The following is a 20,024-nucleotide window of genomic DNA, read 5'->3' as shown; positions in this document are numbered from 1 at the left end:
AAATTATACTACACATTTAGGGGGGCCACAAGGGGTTCCAAAATTGTTGTCACAGGGGCACTGCCCCCCCCCCCCAGAACCGCCACTGGTGTGTGTGTGTGTGTGTGTGCGTGCAACCATAGGCACAATGGATCAGTGTTATTACCTTGGGGCGCCATGGTATTCCAGAGGTGAGGGAGGGAGAAAGGGTGTGAGGAGTGTAACAAAAGTATCTCGGAGCACAAGGCACCTGCTGTATTTGAGCCATAGCTGTGGGTGTGCAAGTGTACGAGGTAAATCTACCTGATACTGTCTGAGGTGATACGAGATGTTTTAAACTTTGAGCTTCAGAGCATTAACGACTGAATGAAACCTCCTACAAATGACATGATSTTCAAAGAAAGCACCAAGTTCKCATCTTATTTATGCATTTTTTGAAATGACAGACAATATTTTCACAAGCGAGTAAAAGCAAAGCACATTTGTGTTTGATGTTTTTTTAATGACKGGTTGGAGGTGAAAACCAGAATTGCAGGATGTTGGAGTCCAGACAGAGGCCGCCAAACCTATAAAGGCTTGTAGCTGAGCTGACTCATCAGTACCTACTGGTCTCCCGGCGAAAACTACACCAACATGCAATTTTAACATTTCACAAAGACCATTACTGTTTTACAACTCTTTAACAAATGACAGACCTTCTATAACAGATGATAGGTAGTTGTGTGTGTATGTGTGAGCGCTGAGGAACCATTGTGAAGTTGTTACTTAACTGACTGGCGCAGTTAATAGTGAAAAAGCCTAATCATCAACCATCATAACCACTGTCTGTTTAAACTTCCTATTTGTCTCTCATATGGAGACGTGACAAATTTCTGCTTCCGTTTTTAACTCCTGGGGTAGGCTGGACAGTTATTGGGGTGTCAGGGTGCATGCAGTGCTGGACGGACGGCCAGTTGTGACTCTCAACTGTAGCCCCCTATGCCTATATGTATTCTGTATGGTCCTATTCCCGATACCAACCAAAAAAAAACAAGCCACAGAGAATCAGCAGGCCTCTTTCATCACCAGCGAAATGGGACTTATCCGTATCTCGTTGAGGGCAACAGCCATATAATAAAACGGTCAAATACTTCCACTCCACATATCAGACAAGTATCCCTTTGTTAGCTTTTTTTTCTTCCCATGCACGCGTGCGCACATCCTCTTGTACAGACACACAGACAGCTGAAGACTCTACATCATTCTCTCTCTCAGTCCTGTGAAAAGGTTTTTCATTGAAAAAATGTGACTTGCCAAAATGTCAAATGTCAAAGTCAAAATGTCTACAGGTAATTGTTACCCATGGTTAAACATTAACTTGGCACAATATCACAGTTGGCTAGCCTACTGCTGATAACCTTGGGGAAATAACAGAGCATAATAGAAGCGTGTACATTTTACTTACAGATAATGAAGTTCTCTAAGAAAGCAAAAAGCGTACAGAAAGCGAGAGCTAGGAACACGTTACAGCCTAAAATAGATTGTATAGTGAATAGCCTATTTTCTATTCTTCTAGAGAAAAAACTCACAACAGCCGCCCCTCTTGCCAAACACCCACAGGCAGTCTGGCGCTCACACCTTGTCCGTGCTGACAGCTATTCTCTAAGGGTTATATGCAGGGTTAGGCAGCTCAAACAACACTGGAACCTTTTCTATGTGGCTGTACTGTGTAGCACGGGTGCCGGTGCAGTGTCTGATGTTCTGAAGTGTCTGGTCGTTGCCAAATGACATTTAAAAATACCAGAGTCTTTGAAAGATAAACTTCCAGTCATGCATGACTGAGCTCATTTTCACACGCTGCTGTGGCTGTCTGAGTTACTGGGAAGAATCCGGTTTCTTTTCGCCTTCCACTTCACACGGACAGTTTCTGTTTCTGTCACTATCGTATAGCAAGCCTATAGTCCGCGTGGGCAGTTGTGAGGAGCACCGTTTATAGGAAGACAAACCTTTTTAGACATCGACGGAAAACCATAACCAAGGAGCAGACGGGTTCCGACTGTGTAAAGGTAAAACAACTTTTTTTTACTGCACTAATCTGTGATATTCTATTTCTTTCCTAATTTCACCATAACATGTGTGTAGCCTACCGGTTAGCACATTCAGTGTGGAGACAATGAATGTATTGACAAAGCGGAGGCAGGTGTTTCTGTTTTAAGGTCTAATAGTGAACCTCAGATTTGGCCTGCTTCACATTGTGCTAAATTAGGCTACAACCCGTTACAAACCAGTTCTTACATTTGTGTTGTTGATAGTTATCAAGTCAAGGTAACATTAATTTCTTTGTCAGATTGACCGATACAGTAGGCAAAAATAACTTGCTCTGAAGTATGTGACAGTTGATTTTGGCTTCATTTCTACAAAATTGTATCTGTTCTTACTTTTAGTAGGCGTAATTGTAATGGTATTACTTATTACTATTATGAAATGCAGAATCAAAGGATGAGGTGCTGCTAGTATTTATACCAAGGCTTGGGTGATGGTTTTGGTGTAGTTTAATGTTTGCCCATTTGCTTGACAGGTTGGCAAAAGAATACAGTTCAGTATAAGCCTTTTAACCAGCAGATTACAATTGTTGCTATAAACATGGGGACAAAATGCCTTGCAAAGACTGCAAAGTTCAATAACTATTGTGGTCAACTAAATGCACCTTAGGAAAGGGGATATCTAGTCAGTTGCACAACTGAATGCATTCTACCAAGCTATATGGAATTGTTTTATGAAGGTCATACCAAGGATCATTTAGCTATTTGAATTAGAATTTTAAGTATAAAAATATATATTAAAAAAATTATTTGATGAAAAATAAAATTTGGCCTTACTGCCATTAGCCCATACAAATGCATTGAATAGCAGATTCACTACATGGAACAACAGATAGTCCCCCCCAAAAGAAATCTAAAGGAAGTTTGTTCTGAAGTGTCTATCCTATATCTGAGAGATATAAGAAACATCAGGAAAAATATAGTTAATTTGTAAAGTATACAGACCCCTTGACTTTTTCCACATTTTGTTACTTTACAGCCTTATTCTAAAATTGGTTAATACGCATCTCTCTGATTCAGAGGGGTTGGGTTAAATGCAGAAGACACATTTCAGTTGAAGGCATTCAGTTGTTGTCACGCCCTGACCGTAGAGAGCCTTTTTATTTCTCTATTTGGTTAGGTCAGGGTGTGATTTGGGTGGGCATTCTAATTTTTCTATTTCTTTGTTGGCCGGGTATGGTTCCCAATCAGAGGCAGCTGTCTATCGTTGTCTCTGATTGGGGATCATACTTAGGCAGCCTTTTGCCACCTTTAGTTTGTGGGATCTTGTTTGTGTGTAGTTGCTTTCTGCACTGCATGTAGCTTCACGTTCGGTTGTAGTTTATTGTTTTTTTCGTGTTCCTCAAATAAAATGATGTACGCTTACCACGCTGCACCTTGGTCTGATTCTTCCGTCAACGAACGTGACAGTTGTACAACCTTTAATATACATTACCAGTCAAAAGTTTGGACACACCTACTCATTCAAGGGTTTTTCTTTCATTTACTGTTTTCTACATTGTAGAATAATTGTGAAGACATCAAAACTATGAAATAACACATATGGAATCATGTAGTAAACAAAAAGTGTTAAACAAATCAAAATATATTTTAGATTCTTCAAAGTAGCCACCCTTTGCCTTGATGACAACTTTGCACACTTTTGCCATTCTCTCAACCAGCTTCACCTGGAATGCTTTTGCAACAGTCTTGAAGGAGTTCCCACATATGCTGAGCACTTGTTGGCTGCTTTTCCTTCCCTCTCCGGTCCAACCCATCCCAAACCATCTCAATTGGGTTGAGGTTGGTTGATTGTGGAGGCCAGGTCATCTGATGCAGCACTCCATCACTCTCCTTCTTGGTCAAATAGCCATTACACAGCCTGGAGGTGTGTTGGGTCATTGTCCTGTAGAAAAACAAATGATAGTCGCACTAAGCACAAACCAGATGGGATGGCGTATCGCTGCAGAATGCTGTGGTACCCATGCTGTTTAAGTGTGGCTTGAATTATAAATAAATCACAGACAGTGTCACCAGCAAAGCACGATCACACCTCCTCCTCCATGCTTCACGGTGGGAACTACACATGTGGAGATTATCCGTTCACCTACTCTGTGTCTCACAAAGGGACGGTGGTTGAAACCAAAAATCTCAAATTTGGACTCATCAGACCAAAGGACAGATTTCCACCGGTCTAATGTACATTGCTTGTGTTTCTTGGCCCAAGCAAGTCTCTTCTTCTTGTTGCTGTCCTTTAGTAGTGGTTTCTTTGCAGCAATTTGACCATGAAGGCTTGATTCACGCAGTCTCCTCTGAACAGTTGATGTTGCTTGAACTCTGTGAAGCATTTATTTGGGCTGCAATCTGAGGTGCAGTTAACTCTAATGAACTTATCCTTTGCAGCAGAGGTAAATCTGTGTCTTCCTTTCATGTGGCGGTCCTCAAAACCGCAAGCTTCATCATATTGCTTGATGGTTTTTGCAACTGCACTTGAAGAAACTTTCAAAGTTCTTGACATTTTCCGGATTGAATGACCTTCATGTCTTAAAGTAATGATGGATTGTCATTTCTCTTTGGTTATTTGAGCTGTTCTTGCCATAATATGGAATTAGTATTTTTACCAAATAGGGCTATCTTCTGTATACCACCCCTACCGAGTCATAATTGGCTCAAACGCATTAAAAAGGAAATAAATTCCACAAATMAACTTTTAACAAGGCACACCTGTTAATTGAAATGAATTTCAGGTGACTACCTTATGAAGCTGGTTGAGAGAATGCCAAGAGTGTGCAAAGCTGTCATCAAGGCAAAGGGTGGCTACTTTGAAGAATCTCAAATTTAACATATATTTTGATTTGTTTAACACTTTTTTGGTTACCACATGATTCCATGTGTTATTTCATAGTTGTGATGTCTTCACTATTATTCTACAATGTAGAAAATAGTAAACAATGTAGAAAACAGTAAAAAATAATACCCCATAATGACAAAGCAAAACCAGGTTTTTAGACATTTTTGCAAATMTATTCAAAATAAAAAATGGAAATATTACATTTACATAAGTATTCAGACCGTTTACTCAGTACTTTGTTGAAGCACCTTTGGCAGCGATTACAGCCTCGTGTCTTCTTGGGTATGACGCTACAAGCTCGGCACACCTGTATCTGTGGGGTTTCTCCCATTCTTCTCTGCAGATTCTCTCGAGCTCTGCCAGGTTGGATGGGGAACGTCGCTGCACAGCTATAATCAGGTCTCTCCAGAGATGTTCGATCTGGTTCAAGTCCGGGCTCTGGCTAGGCCACTCAAGGACATTCAGAGACTCCTGTGTTGTCTTGGCTGTGTGCTTAGGGTTGTTGTCCAGTTGGAAGGTGAACCTTCACCCCAGTCTGAGGTCCTGAGCTCTCTGGAGCAGGTTTTCATAAAGGATCTCTCTGTACTTTGCTCCGTTCATCTTTCCCTCGATCCTGACTAGTCTTATGCTCTGTTTTCTCTTCTCAGACAAAAGGTGGTGGAGTAAAGCTTGTTGCATGTCTGTCTGACTCTCACTTGCTTTGACTGCTTTGCCACTCCTAGCTATACTACTCTGAAGTGATATACAGATGCTTTCAGTGACAGACAGGGTGAATCACTGATGTTGAAGACATCAAAATACTGCAGCTTAAAGAAAGTTTGAACAAGAGTTCATTGGATAGGGCAAGTTTCAATTGAGGCCACAATGTCACAAATGCAGCATCTTTGAAACTAACGGGTGAAAAGAGTGGGGAAGTGTGAAAAATTGCGTGTGCGAATTTACCCGTCTCATCAGAATGATCAAAATGGAAATTTGAGTTTCTTACACAATGGTATGTCTCATTTTTGTCCCCAAGCTCATGCATTATGTGGCTAGCTACTATACAACATGCTTTGGCCTTGAGCATTTATAACTGTATGAACTGTGTCAACACACACACACAAACACGCACACACAAAGTTGAGAAGTGAAAAGGGACATTCTTTCATTGTGTTGAATTCCTCGGCTTGAACAATGGAGAGGGGGTGGGAGCAGAGACTGGGTGGAGGTCGGGTTCACCCTTCTCAAACAGAAGAGAACTGAGCACCTTGTGTGCACTTGTTGATTATGTGAAGTCTGATTATGCGATGGGGGGAGACTGCGCATTTCTTATAAGTATAGTCCAACGAATTCCTAACTGGAATTACACAATGCACTACTTGAAAAGTACAAAAACGTAGTATAGCTTATCAGTAGTATGATCTGTTTGCCAAGGGGGCCACGCTCAGAGAGGAAGAACGAGTGGTTGGAAATGGAGAAGAGTAGTATTGCAGACTTGTGTGACCGGACCCCATTGTGTTAGATTATGTGTGAGATATGTTCTGAGCATAGGACAAATATTGTGTAGGGAGGCAGGATAGGTAAAGACTTGGTTATAAACTCCACTCAGATGAGAAAGTGTGTGGAAATTGAGAAGTTCCTCAACACCTGAAACGGGGAACTCGGGGAAGTTACGCCTTATACCACGGGGAAGTCACGCCTTAATAAAAATACACTTTTGTTGCTACTCTCTCACCACATAGGGGAAATACAGAGACCACAATCAAGACATATAGAAAGCGTAATTCACTGTTCTGTTTTTGACATCTCTCATATGATATCATCACATGTTGCTGTTTTTACAGTACGCCTATTGTGGGATCGATTGATGTCTCACTCGTGTTGGTGCTCACGCTCATGACATAAGAAATAGATTTTGGCGTAGATGAGAACAGGCCTTCATCCGTAGGAAACCTTTCTGTGTCAACATTTAGCTCAGTGCTTGTTTGTGTGTGGCATTTGCGGGTGACAGGTTTCTGATGTATGTTGTACATAATCTGTCTCCTCCACAAACCCCACTAGACTGTGGTTCAACGGCTGCGTGCAGTTGTCTGACTTCTCTTATGGAGGAGTGCAGTTTTCCCACAGAAACTAAAGCATGTAGCTAATAGCTTCATCGTGGGTTGCACTGCCATCATTCGTTTGTGTAATGCCATTGTTATAAACGTTCTAACGCTGCTGTCCACCAAATTGGTGCCCAAATGTTGACTGATGCCCAGTCATTATGAAAGGGAGTCTAAATTACAATGGCATTGCTAAAGTAGGCAAATATTTAGTAGGAAACAGCTTTGCCATCATTATCATGTCGGCAAATGTACTTTATAGATATGGCAATGTTGCCATTAGCTAGCAAAGTTTGTCAAAAATAGCTAGCATTGTTAARGTTAGCTAGCTAAAATTCCGTCCTGTTCCCTCAATCTTAGTCCTCTTTACACTACACTACTTTGACGACGCAAACTAGTCCCAGGAAATATACTTTTGTATATTTAGACAGGTCTCTATTCAAATCAGACTTCTTCCTGAGGTCGTGTGGGAGACATATACACCAACTACCCCCCTCTGAGTCATATAGCATAAAGATAATGTCCCTGCAAGAATTACCTTCATTAACTTAATACCAGTAGACAGCATTTTTTTCTGTTAGCCAAATTATAAAGTAAAGGCTTTAAAAATATCCACAAAAATAGTTGTGAATAATATCATTGGATTAATCAAGTGTGCAACACTATGCACAATATGGTTTAGATGAGAAGCTRSTGTATAGTTTGAATTGGTTTCCTTATTTTGTTTGTCTATACACTATGGTATTTACGGTATGCRAATAGCGGCACTCYSACAGGAAGCAGTAACCACACCTGAGGCTAGTGTGAACAGAAAAGTTGTAATCTGATATTGAAAAGAGATAGATCTACCAATGTAGCGGAGTCCACCCTTAGCTAGCTTCCATGTAGTTGTGTAGTTACCGACTGAAAATACACACTACTTTTTTAGCAAAAAATCAAATATGGGTGAAGGAGGCAAGAATCTACTTTATTTTTCYCCATCAGACCTGCATAATTCTTACATGAAACATAGTTGTGTTGATTAYYCTAAATTAAACATTCTGTTACATTTTACCCAAGTGATCTGTTCTTGCAATTTGTAGTCTATGAKATTTCAGAMTTACATATGATAAWTTTTCACAAAGTAGTTTGGATGTAGTGAACTACTTTTCGCAAGTAACTTTAAATAAGTAAACTATAATTTTCTTTAAGGTAGCTTTAATGTAGCTTRATTTCTTACAGTGTGACATTTCTATACACTCTTAGAAAAAAAGGTGCTCTCTAGAACCTTAAAGGGTTCTTTGGCTGTCCCCATAGGAGAATCCCCATTGAATAACCCTTTTTGGTTGCAGGTAGAYCCCTTCTGGATTCCATGTAGAACCTTTTATACAGAGGGTTCTACATGGAACCCAAAAGGGTTCTACCTGGAAKCAAAAATAGTTATCCTTTAGGGACAGCTAAAGAARCCTTTTGAAACCTTTTTTTTAAGAGTGTAGCTTCACTAACACTTTAAATTGTACACATGTAGGTCACATGTCTGCTACTACAGCTCAGTTAGAATTGAAATTAAAGACTGTGGCGTGTGTCTGTGGGAAGATACTTCGATCACCATGGCAGCAGCCACATGGGTTGTACACGTCTTCTGCAGAATAGCTAATGTGATATATTTTCGTTCTCAGACAGGGAATTAGTGTGAATACAGTGAATTAGCATTGCATTCATTGGTAAYTCTGCATCTGTGAGCCCTCAGAACACACACTTGTCATCGAAGACAGTGAATACAAGACACACTGAATGGTGTCTGTGTGACTGATGGAAGGAAAATTGTGTTCTCATTGATAAGAACTCAAGAAAGGACACCGAATGTATTTTTAGGACTGAACAAATGTTTTTATTGATAAGGAAATAGTTAATTATATATATTTTTTAGAATAAGTGTATCTAAGAAGAGGAATGGTGTCTAGGAGATGTGTTGTTTAGAGAAGACAGGATAAATAYTGAGATAATCGCCACTGGAAGGAATGGTACAGATATGTGTTTGAAAGAGTGACTGCAATCACCCTGGGACAGATCTATCCTGCTTTTCACGGAGAGAAGTGTCTGGAACACTAATTAAAGTTGAGCAGTACTGACGTTTTACAACTGTGTTGTTCTTCTTGCCATTTTATAGAGGTCAAAGGTCAAACCATACAGTAACAATGGGGCCCAACCAGGGGTTTGGAGGGACCCTGTGGATGATCTTTCTCTTTACCCTTCTTGCATCAGGTAAGTGAACATTTTATTTGGTCTACAAATAAAGCAAAATACTGTATAAATTGAGAGGGATTCCGTTTCTTTAAAATTCCAAAAGTAAAACATAAATAATTCTCAAAAACTGTCCGAACAGGATCAGGGGAAAACGACAGGAACTTCAAAATGTGTGGAACCTGGCGCCATGGCAACGGGAAATTAACTCTGGCTCACGATTTGAAAAGGGGCTGTGGCAACATCACCATCTCAGCCAATGAGAGCTCCCTGTCCATCCATGGTCAGATAACGGCCCAATGTCAGAACTCTTCTGTCATCGAGCTGGGCCCGAGCCCAGAGGKAYGAGAGAGACCCTTCTGTATGTACTGGGAGCCACTTCTGGACCACCTCTGGGTAGAGGTGAATGGAAAGAACCACACTCTGTGCTGGTCGTCTGGTCTACAGGGSAACTGCTGCACTGACCTGTCCCAAGGCAAAAAATARGGGATTGCTATGTACGGGATACTCAACGCGACACAACAGGATGATATCATAAGTTACCAAATACACCCAGCCTATGGGTTTTTTGGCGGAATGATCAACTGCAGTAAGCAAGCCTTTGAGTTATCTTGTCAGTTATATTGTCTGATGAGGAAATCAACTTTAATAAGTAATTGTTAATCTAAGTACATTTTGYGTGTGTTATACAGTCTTGAAAATATAAATACTAGACTGCTTCTGAATGGATTCTTTGCCTTTCAGAAAACAAGTTTTGTGATGAGGCAAGTAAGGGATCTGGTGATATAGTGAACATGTAAGTTGTACCTCTTTGCTTTGAATTACACCCCTCCATGTCATATCTCATATCTCTATGGCTATGCACATCCTCTTGAGTTGCCTCACCAGCATGACAAGATGTTGTTGCAAACATGTTCGGGCAGTAGTGAAGTATGACGTCATCTATTATGAGTGAGCRGCAGAGCTTAGGCCACAAACCCCAAAAATTGAGCTCAGTGTGAATAATGGGTGGGGTCTGGTTTGTACACAAAACTTCCGTCTACTGTACAGCAGTTTCTATATCACCATCACATGCCCAAAAGTAATGCCTATATGTAATGCATAGAAARGACCTGTATGAGATAGATTGGGTTCTAAATACTGTGTCTGTATTGGTCTGTAGGATAGAGGAGACAGTGATGAGGTCCAAGGTGCTGGGGAACGTGGTGCTGCCCTGTGCCATGAGCACTGTGGTGGAGATGGAGGAAGACTTTCAGAGCTACATCACTCTGCCTGTAAGACCATAAACGCACACACAGACACACAAACACGTAATGTTATATGATTATTATAACTAACTTGTGTGTTGGTGTTATGCAGGCGCCTCAAGGAGTTCCTCCTCAAAGGATTCCATCAGTTCACCTGCCTTCTTATCTGAAACCTCGAGGAAAGAAAAAGGTCAAGGTTGTCTGCACCTACTTCAAAAACAGCACCCTTTTCCAGGTAAGAGCCAATGGGGTTTTCCACTTGGCTGCTACCCTAGTCTATGTAAGCTGTACATTACAGTTTACACTAAAGCGCCAAAACATTCYTTGTCCGAGACTGGGTTTAATCGTTGTCCATAGACTATGAAGTGTAGTTTGGCATTCTGGTTGTGTGTTCACAGTGGAGTTCTAAGGCAAACCATCATGTCATCAGGATTCTAGAAGATGTGGTGGGAATCACTGTGGAGAATGAGATCATCACCAACCTTACAGAGCCAATCAGGATTGGTTTCCATCATTCTGTCATACCAGTAAGTGTGTGCGTGTGTGCCTGACTGCATGTGTGTGTGTCTTAGTTAGACTTGAAGTGCCGCCGTTTTTTTCCCCTTGATGTATTTTACTCTCTCAAACTCTCCGAGCACAAACCCCTTTCAGAAGCAAAAGGAAACAAAAGGGAAAGTTTTGTAGAATTTTTTTTTGACTCAGAATGAGTCACTCTAGCAATTGTACTGTAGCAAGRAGCTTTTTATTCYATACTGTACATCACAGGGGTGTGGCCACTGAGTACAGTATATTTATATTCTTAAACAGTTGTACAGTTAGAGTAAAGTTAACTTTCTGTTGTGTGSTTGTAGTGTTTCGTGTTTCTGGACTTTATCTCAGCATGGCCTTAGTGTTATCACTTTTAGATATTTTGAATGATACTGGTGCATCAGTTAAATTGAAAATGTTTTATTCAGGTCATTGTACACTTGATCCTTTCTGTTCTGACTCAGCGTGTGAGTCGGTCAACAGTAACACTTGTAAAATATGATTGCAGCTAATCTTGCATGCCAGACAGATATACAGTATTTGGTATGTGTTGTTGTTCAGTATCCAGGACGCCATCTAGTGGTGAATRGAATATGTTTGTCCCTACTTGCCTCTCACCTCCCCTTTGTAACTTTTCTTTTTCAGACAAGTCACTCAAGAAAATGTGTTTCTTGGGACACAAAGAAAGGTTTGTAAAGAAACATGTTTAAACTTGGTRGCAATAATAGCGTACTTATTTGTATTATTATTATTTGTATTGAATATAGAGGATGTTTATTAATGATTATAAACTGGGTCTTTCGAGCCCTGGATGCTGATTGGCTGAAAGCTGTGGTAAATGAGAAATTATAAACCGGGTAGTTTGAATCCTGGATGCTGATTGGCTGAAAGCCGRGGTATATCAGGCAATATACCACAGCTGATGTGTATGATGATCACAGTATGATGTGAAATTACTTGTTTACTGTTCTAATTATGTTGGTAACCAGTTTATAATAGCAATAAGGTACCTCTGGGGTTTGTGGTATATGGTCAATATAGCATGGCTATTGACTGTATCCAGGCACTTCTCGTTGCGTCGTGCGTAAGAACAGCCCTAAGCTGTGGTATATTGGCCATATACCACACCACCTCGGGCATTAATTCATAATTATGCAGGGTTAGCATTTCCAGGTCTTGCTAAGGCTATTGGTATGGGTTTAATTGTTGCAGATCCAGCAGAGGTCACATGGAAAAAGGAAGGTTGTGAGACCATACAGAAAGGTGCAGAGGACACAGAATGCCGCTGTAATCATCTCACATACTTCGCCATCCTAGTGGTYAGCTATAACCTCTATCTAGAATATTCCATGGGCAATCATTTGAATAAATCAATAACAACTAATCTCAAGTAGATTGGTAATAGTAGGCCTAAAATTGMTTTTTGTCTTCTATTCACCTCAGCAATTGGAACCAGGACCAGTGCGCCATCTGGAGGCTCTAACGGTTATTACATCAATTGGCTGTGCCGCTTCTACGTTGAGCTGTGTTGTCATCATGATCTTCCTTAACAAACAGAGGTACTTCTCCTCATGTGCAAGGGTCTGTCTCCCTGCAGCCTGTCCTACCCATAATATCTGGGGTTACCAGGCCTCAACATGTGACAATACTTCCTAATCATGTTGTGCAAATATCTCAAGAGATCATGGGAAATTCCTAAATGTCTTAAAAAAAACAAGATATGAGTGATATTTGTTTCATAACAGTTACCCACTCTCTCTTTGTCTATCTATTTCTCTCCCTCCCTCCAACCCTCCCTCTCTCTCAAACTTTCTCTCCTCTTCTTGCACTGTGGCAGGAGAGGGATGAACCCGTCCACTGCGGTCCATCGAGGTCTGGCCATGGCACTGTTCCTTCTTAGCTTCCTCTTTTTCCTGACAGGGATTGTGGCCAACGTGGGAGGGAACAAGGCATGCTGGGTTTTTGGGGCGGCTCTCCACTATGCTCTGCTCAGTTCCTTCTCCTGGATGTCTATTGAAGGGTTACACACCTTTTGGTTGGTCTACGTGGTGTTCAGCCCCTTCCCCAGTCCTTACGTCTGGAACCTGGTTGGCTTTGGTGAGTGGAAACWTACACAAATAATTGGTTTATATTCCACTGCTCATTGTTGGTAGATGAATACAATTGACTTGAGTACAACTTTAAGCCAATGACTGTTACTGTACCATCATTTTCATCCTCTGTCCAGGTCTCCCAGCTATTCCGGTRATTGTACTYCTTGCCATTGGAAAAGTCTATGGTGTGAAAGAGGTTGTGTCCAGTGATGATGTCGACAACCCCTTCTTGATGTGAGTACACGTTGGATCTACTGCACCTGTAAGATGKACAGTAGTTCAAGTTTTGACATTTGACTGAGGTGGTGAGTAAGTTAGCCCAGTGATTCATACTTTTTCACCATGGTCTTCRAGGTGCTGGATGGATGTCTCTCCAGACTCTGTAGGCCTACTAGCCCATTACTTCATCAACCTGACCTTCCTGGCTGTAGTGGTCGTTTCTGGTCTGATCATGCTCTTCCTGGTCCAGAGAAAGATCCAGAACCGAGACGAGTGGAGGAAGAACAAGGTGGCGTTCATCAGTATCTGGGGTCTCAGCTGCCTATTTGGGACCTCATGGGGCCTGGAATTCCTGGACTTTGGATGGCTCTCTGAGTTCATCCTCTTCCTGTTCTGCATCCTCAACTCCCTACAGGGTAGGTACACCTCTGTTGAGTCTAACGTAAGGTTAATATGGTCACATGACCAGAGGAGGCCGTCGGAGCCAACCGTCCARTGTGTTGCTTTGAAACAATGCCCTGTAAAAGTGTTCTGTTTCAGCAGCGTATCAGGAGAAAACCTCCCTGCAACCAGTCTGTTAGAAGTTCACAAAAAAACTGCACTTTATTGCTGGTGTGACCATTTTAAGATACCTACAGTTGAAGTCGGACATTTACATACAGCTTAGCCAAATACATTTAAACTCAGTTTATCACAAATTCCTGACATTTAATCKTAGTAAAAATTCCCTGTCTTAGGTCAGTTAGGATCACCACTTTATTTTAGGAATGTGAAATGACAGAATAATAGTAGAGAGAATTATTTCAGCTTGTATTTCTTTCATTACATTCCGAGTGGGTCAGAAGTTTACATACACTCAATTAGTATTTGGTAGCATTGCCTTTAAATTGTTTAACTTGGGTCAAACTTGTCGAGTAACCTTCCACAAGCTTCCCACAATAAGTTGGGTGAATGTTGGTCCATTCCTCCTGACTGAGCTGGTGTAACTGAGTCAGGTTTGTAGGCCTCCTTGCTCGCACACGCCTTTTCAGTTCTGGCCACAAATTCTCTATGGGATTGAGGTCAGGGCTTTGTGATGGTCACTCCAATACCTTGACTTTGTTGTCTTTAAGCCATTTTACCACAACTTAGGAAGTATGCTTGCGGTCATTGTCCATTTGGAAGACCCATTTGCGAACAAGCTTTAACTTCCTGACTGATGTCTTGAGATGTTGCTTTAATTTATCCACATAATTTTCCTCTCTCACGATGCCATCTATTTTGTGAAGTGCACCAGTCCCTCCTGTAGCAAAGCACTCCCACACCATGATGCTGCCACCCCCGTTCTTCACGGTTGGGATGGTGTTCTTGGGCTTGCAAGCCTCCACCTTTTTCGTCCAAACATAATGATGGTCATTATGGCCAAACTGTTCTATTTTTGTTTCATCAGACCAGAGGACATTTCTCCAAAAAGTACCATCATTGTCCCCATGTGCAGTTGCAAACCGTAGTCTGGCTTTTTTTATGGCGGTTTTGGAGCAGTGGCTTCTTACTTGCTGAGCGACCTTTCAGGTTATGTCAATATAGGACTTGTTTTACTGTGGATATAGATACTTTTGTACCTGTTTCCTCCAGCATCTTCACAAGGTCCTTTGCTGTTATTCTGGGATTGATTTGCACTTTTCGCACCAAAGTACTTTCATCTCTAGGAGACAGAACGCGTCTCATTCCTGAGCAGTAGAACGGCTCTGTCCCATGTGTCTATACTTGCGTACTATTTTGTACAGATGAACGTGGTACCTTCAGGCGTTTGAAATTGCTCCCAAGGATGAACAGACTTTTGGAGGTCTACGATTGTTTTTCTGAGGTCTTGGCTGATTTCTTTTGATTTCCCATGATGTCAAGCAAGAGGCAGTGAGTTTGAAGGTAGACTAGACATACATCAACAGGTACACCTCCAATTGACTCAAATATGTCCATTAGCCATCAGAAGCTTCTAAAGCAAGACATCATTTTCTGGAATTTTCCAAGCTGTTTGAAGGCACAGTCAACTTAGTGTATGTAAACTTCTGACCCACTGGAATTGTGATACAGTGACTTATAAGTGAACTAATCTGTCTGTAAACAATTGTTGAAAAAATGACTTCTGTCAGCACAAAGTAGATGTCCTAACCGACTTGCCAAAACTATAGTTTGTTCACAAGAAATTTGTGGAGTGGTTGAAAAACAAGTTTTAATGACTCCAACCTAAGTGTATGTAAACTTCCGACTTCAACTGTATCATTTGTTTCACTACTGTTGAAATAAGGGACATTCAATACYGGTTTAGCTGTTACAGATAGCTTAGAATGATGTTGATTATAGGCTGTTTTGAATTCAGAATCTAATTCTGGAGCAAAGATCCTAGCTTCTGTAAGGTGTTATTGGCCCATCACAGAACTAATCTGAAACATTCTGTGGTCTGTCCCATAGGTTTCTTCCTGATGCTTCGATTCTACATTCTTGATCGGATGCGGAAACAATCGGGGTCTAGTTTGGATGGTAGCAGTAGCACAGCATCTTCCACCAGGCAACACATGCTGCAGAGCTGAGCTGAGCTGGGGTACATACATTTACATTTACATTTAAGTCATTTAGCAGACGCTCTTATCCAGAGCGACTTACAAATTGGAAAGTTCATACATATTCATCCTGGTCCCCCTGTGGGGAATGAACCCACAACCCTGGCGTTGCAAGCGCCATGCTCTACCAACTGAGCCACATGGGATACCATATTCTTGAAGGGTAATGGAGGAGCAATATACCAAACTCTGTCACTCAGAACATTCCAACTCTGGCGTTGAGATTCAGAATATTGTACTGCACAAGCCATTTCCATACACATGTCTGASTGACTGTAAAAAAACTACTGTCAAAATGAAAGCATAAAGCTAAAATCTGCATAAGGTGAAACAGCGCCACTGGTCGCCCCAGGCGCATTTATTATTATTTTTTTTTTACGGGGCAGACATGCATCCTGCATCGTGGTAAAAAAAATGATATAGTACTCTGCTGATCTATCGCATGTGCGATGATGTCAGAGGCAAAAAAAAAAAACGGGTGTTTGTTGTTTGAAGTAACGTCTTTGTTGTTGTAATATTGGAAACGGACGTGGCAGTTTCACCGCTATGGATTCCAGCTTTAAGCCKCAGGGCGACCCTTAAAAAGGTTGTTTTATTCTGTGTAAGCTTATTATTTCATAGATATCAGTCATTTCAAACTTTTGAGCCTCGTCGTTTACCCATTCATCATGTTGTAAAATCCCACATGTAAGACACTTTCATACATAGTTTTCCAGAGAATACATCAGTCATACGAATGTTAGAAGAAGTTAGATGAAACTGAAATGTGCTGTATGGGAGACAGTCCAATTAAGATTGTGGATAATCAGTAGGTGATTTGTAATTTACAACGTCTCTAAAACTATGTACTGTTTCAGTGATTTTTTCCCATCTACTTTACTCAGAAAGGGACTCATAGAAGTGTCACTCTGGAGAATGTCTGCTGAGTGTCTTTCAGATGATGGCCTATGACATTTGGTTGAAGTTGGCAACTTGCTCTATTCTGTGACCGACACACTGTACATTCAGATCATAGTTACTGGACTATGTTTTGCACTTTATTTTTTCACTCGTACAGATATTTATTTTTTAGAAAAGATGACTGGTTGTGTCACTCACATCATTGTGTGTATATATTTTGCAACTTTTGAAAACATATTGTAGTATTGTATTTGTATATTAGTATGAATGTAAATGTGTATTGCTTCAATAAAAGTTTACTGTATAAGAAAAGAACACCAGGWCTTTAGTTTGAATGTGTAACTACAAAAATATGTAATAATTGATATCTATACAATCCATAAGCAAAATATCTGCACTGTATACAACTACCATGACATAGACTGACCAGTTGAATCCAGGTGAAAGCTATGATCCCTTATTGATGTCACCTGTTAAATCCACTTCAATCAGTGCAGATGAAGCGGGGGAGACAGATTAAAGAATAATTTTTAAGCCTTGAGACATGGATTGTGAATGGGCAAAACAAAAGATTTAAGTGCCTTTGAACGGAGWATGGTAGTAGGTGCCAGGCGCTCCGGTTTGAGTGTGTCAAGTAATGCTTCGCTGCTGGGTTTTTCACGCTCAACAGTTTCCTGTGTGTATCAATAATGGTCCACCACCCAAAGAACATCCAGCCAACTTGACACAACTGTGGGTAGCGAAGCATTGGAGTTAACATGGGCCAGGATTCCTCTGGAACACTTTTGACAACTTGTAGTCCATGCCCGACAAATTGAGGCTGTTCTGAGGGCAAGAGAGGGTGCAACTCAATATTAGGAAGGTGTTCCTAATATTTGTACCCTCAGTGTATGCTGTAGTTTTGATTTACAGTAAATTGCAGAGGTTCAAAGGGAAAACACTGAGTGTATCATGATTGCTTAGTTGCAGGATGATTACAGTGACAGTGTGGAAACTTGCACAACAGGGTTTTTACGTGGCCACACACTGGGTTACTTCAGAGTGACAGGGAGCAGGGTAAATGCACTGCAAAAACACATGGTGGACAAGGGTGTGGGAGAATGAGGAAGTAAGCCATCAAACTGATACTTATGTCTCTTTTAGGCTGTCAATGAGATGTCCATTCTTAAGTAGAGGATTGACTATATTTAGCCTACATTGGAATTTACTGTTACCAGACTTAGATACAGCAAACCGATTGTGTCCACGCTATCTCCCTGTGCTTTTAATGCACAAAGGCAGGTGTGAGTAAAACATAGTGTTTAATAAGACACAGTCCTCTTTTCATACCCACAAATACTTCAACTTACCCATTGTAAATAGCGTAACACCTTAACCACATCTTAAAGTAAATGGAAACAAGAATAAAGAGACACATATCACTTCCTTTGTGTCTGAGTCATCAAGGCCAGTCATAAACTCATCATATTGACACAATGATGATCCAAGTCAGATAGATTCAAATCAATGATGTGTATGATGAGCCCAGAGATGACCACATCCATGGGCATTGTGACTATAGCGTGCAATTTCRCAAACTCTCTCACCTTGCTGAAGACAGTCGGACACCGACTTATAAAACATTGTAAAAGTGAATGTCTACACATTGGCTGAAACATATTCATGTCTCAGCCATATCCACTCCCAGGTAGCTCATTACAGTAATGTTGGTATTTTATCTGCCTTTGAGTATTTTAGTTATTGAGGCTATTAAGGCTGTATCACTTCCCTGTTCTCCAGACCAGAGCTGTTTTCGAATAACTATACTAACATACTGTATACTACATACTAAAAGGATCATACATAAAATAAAATAAAATGGCAGCAGTGTGTGTGCAAAGTCTCAGACTGATCCAGTGAAGAATTACATTACTGCACAATATTTTATATTAAGTCTGCCAGGAGTTTGCCGAAATGTGCCGAATTGGTCAATTGATAAATTTCAGGTACATAACTATAGAGAACATACAAAAAATGTAGTTTACACTCCTAGGAATGTCATACATGATGAATCATTAGCTTATACACTAACTTTCACACATCTAGATGGCCGGGGCCGGGGTGGCTGTGGAGCCAGAGACAGCAGTGGGATCAAACTGTAGACACCAGGTCCTACATTTGAACATAAAAATTGATTTTATCAAACGAAACTATGCTACATTTTATCTCTGYGACCCTCAGGATGACAAATCAGGGCAAGACTACTGAATGTAAGTACATTATTTACCTTCAGAGCTAAATGTATCAAACCAGTTGCCTTGATAAAAGTTTTTGTTGTTGTGCACTCTCCTCAAACAATAGCATGGTATTTTTTCACTGTAATAGCTACTGTTAATTGGACACTGCAGTTAGATTAATGTGAATTTAAGCTTTCTGCCCATATAAGACATGTCTGTGTCCCGGAAAYTTGGCTGTTGTATACAAAATCATTCTAGTCACATTAGTGCACGTTAGCAACAACTGTCCCGGTTTAGGGACACCCGATCCCGTAGAGGTCTTTAATTAATATATACTACATACTCAATTTACGTCACAAATAGTAGGGTTAGTGCGGTTAGTATGATTATTCGACCTCAGCTCAGGAGATTGGCTAAAAGGAATGGGGGCAAGAAATGTGAATTGTTTTGCTCTCAAGAAAAGGGCGCCATTGAAAGTAATGATTACTGGGGTAGCAGTAAATGTAAAAGTTGACCAACTGGAGGGGAAGATTCCCAGTGTTTGTGATGCACGTCGTGTGGTGCAACACAGACAGGATAGCGTGAGTGGTGAAACAGAAGAGTCATTGTCTGTTCTTTTGAGTTTTGATGTTTTGAGTCTTTCCCCAACAAAGTGATGTTAGAATATAATTTATTTTGTATGAGCTTTTGTGCCGAATACATTACTTTGTTACAGGTGTCAAGCTTATGGGCATGTGGCAGGAGGGAGGTTCCTAGGTGTGAGAAGTGTGCAGAAGGGCATGAGACAAAGGAATGTGTAGCATTGGGGAAAGTAGTGGTATGTGTTAATTGTAGGGGTGCCCATGGGGCTGGGGATCAGAAATATCCCGTGCAAYAGAGGCAAGTTGAGGTTTCCAGGGTTAGAYTAGTGCAGAAGTTGTCATATGCTGAGGCAGTGAAGAAAGTAGAGGAAGATGGGTCAAGGAGGAGGGATCCTGAGAGGAGTGGTGTGAGTAGTAGATCTGTACCAGTACAGAGGGATAGGCCA

The 20,024-nt window shown here is 41.0% G+C and overlaps 1 pseudogene; it reads left to right on the top strand.

The window, feature by feature from the left end:
* Positions 1-1,449: 1,449 nt before the first annotated feature.
* LOC111974956 (adhesion G-protein coupled receptor G5-like) lies at positions 1,450-17,098 on the top strand (annotated as a pseudogene).
* Positions 17,099-20,024: the final 2,926 nt, after the last annotated feature.

Source organism: Salvelinus sp. IW2-2015, linkage group LG15, assembly GCF_002910315.2.
Source record: "Salvelinus sp. IW2-2015 linkage group LG15, ASM291031v2, whole genome shotgun sequence".
Lineage (NCBI taxonomy): Eukaryota > Metazoa > Chordata > Actinopteri > Salmoniformes > Salmonidae > Salvelinus > Salvelinus sp. IW2-2015.
Note: the sequence above shows the minus strand (reverse complement) of the source record. Positions and strands in the feature narration are given on the sequence as shown.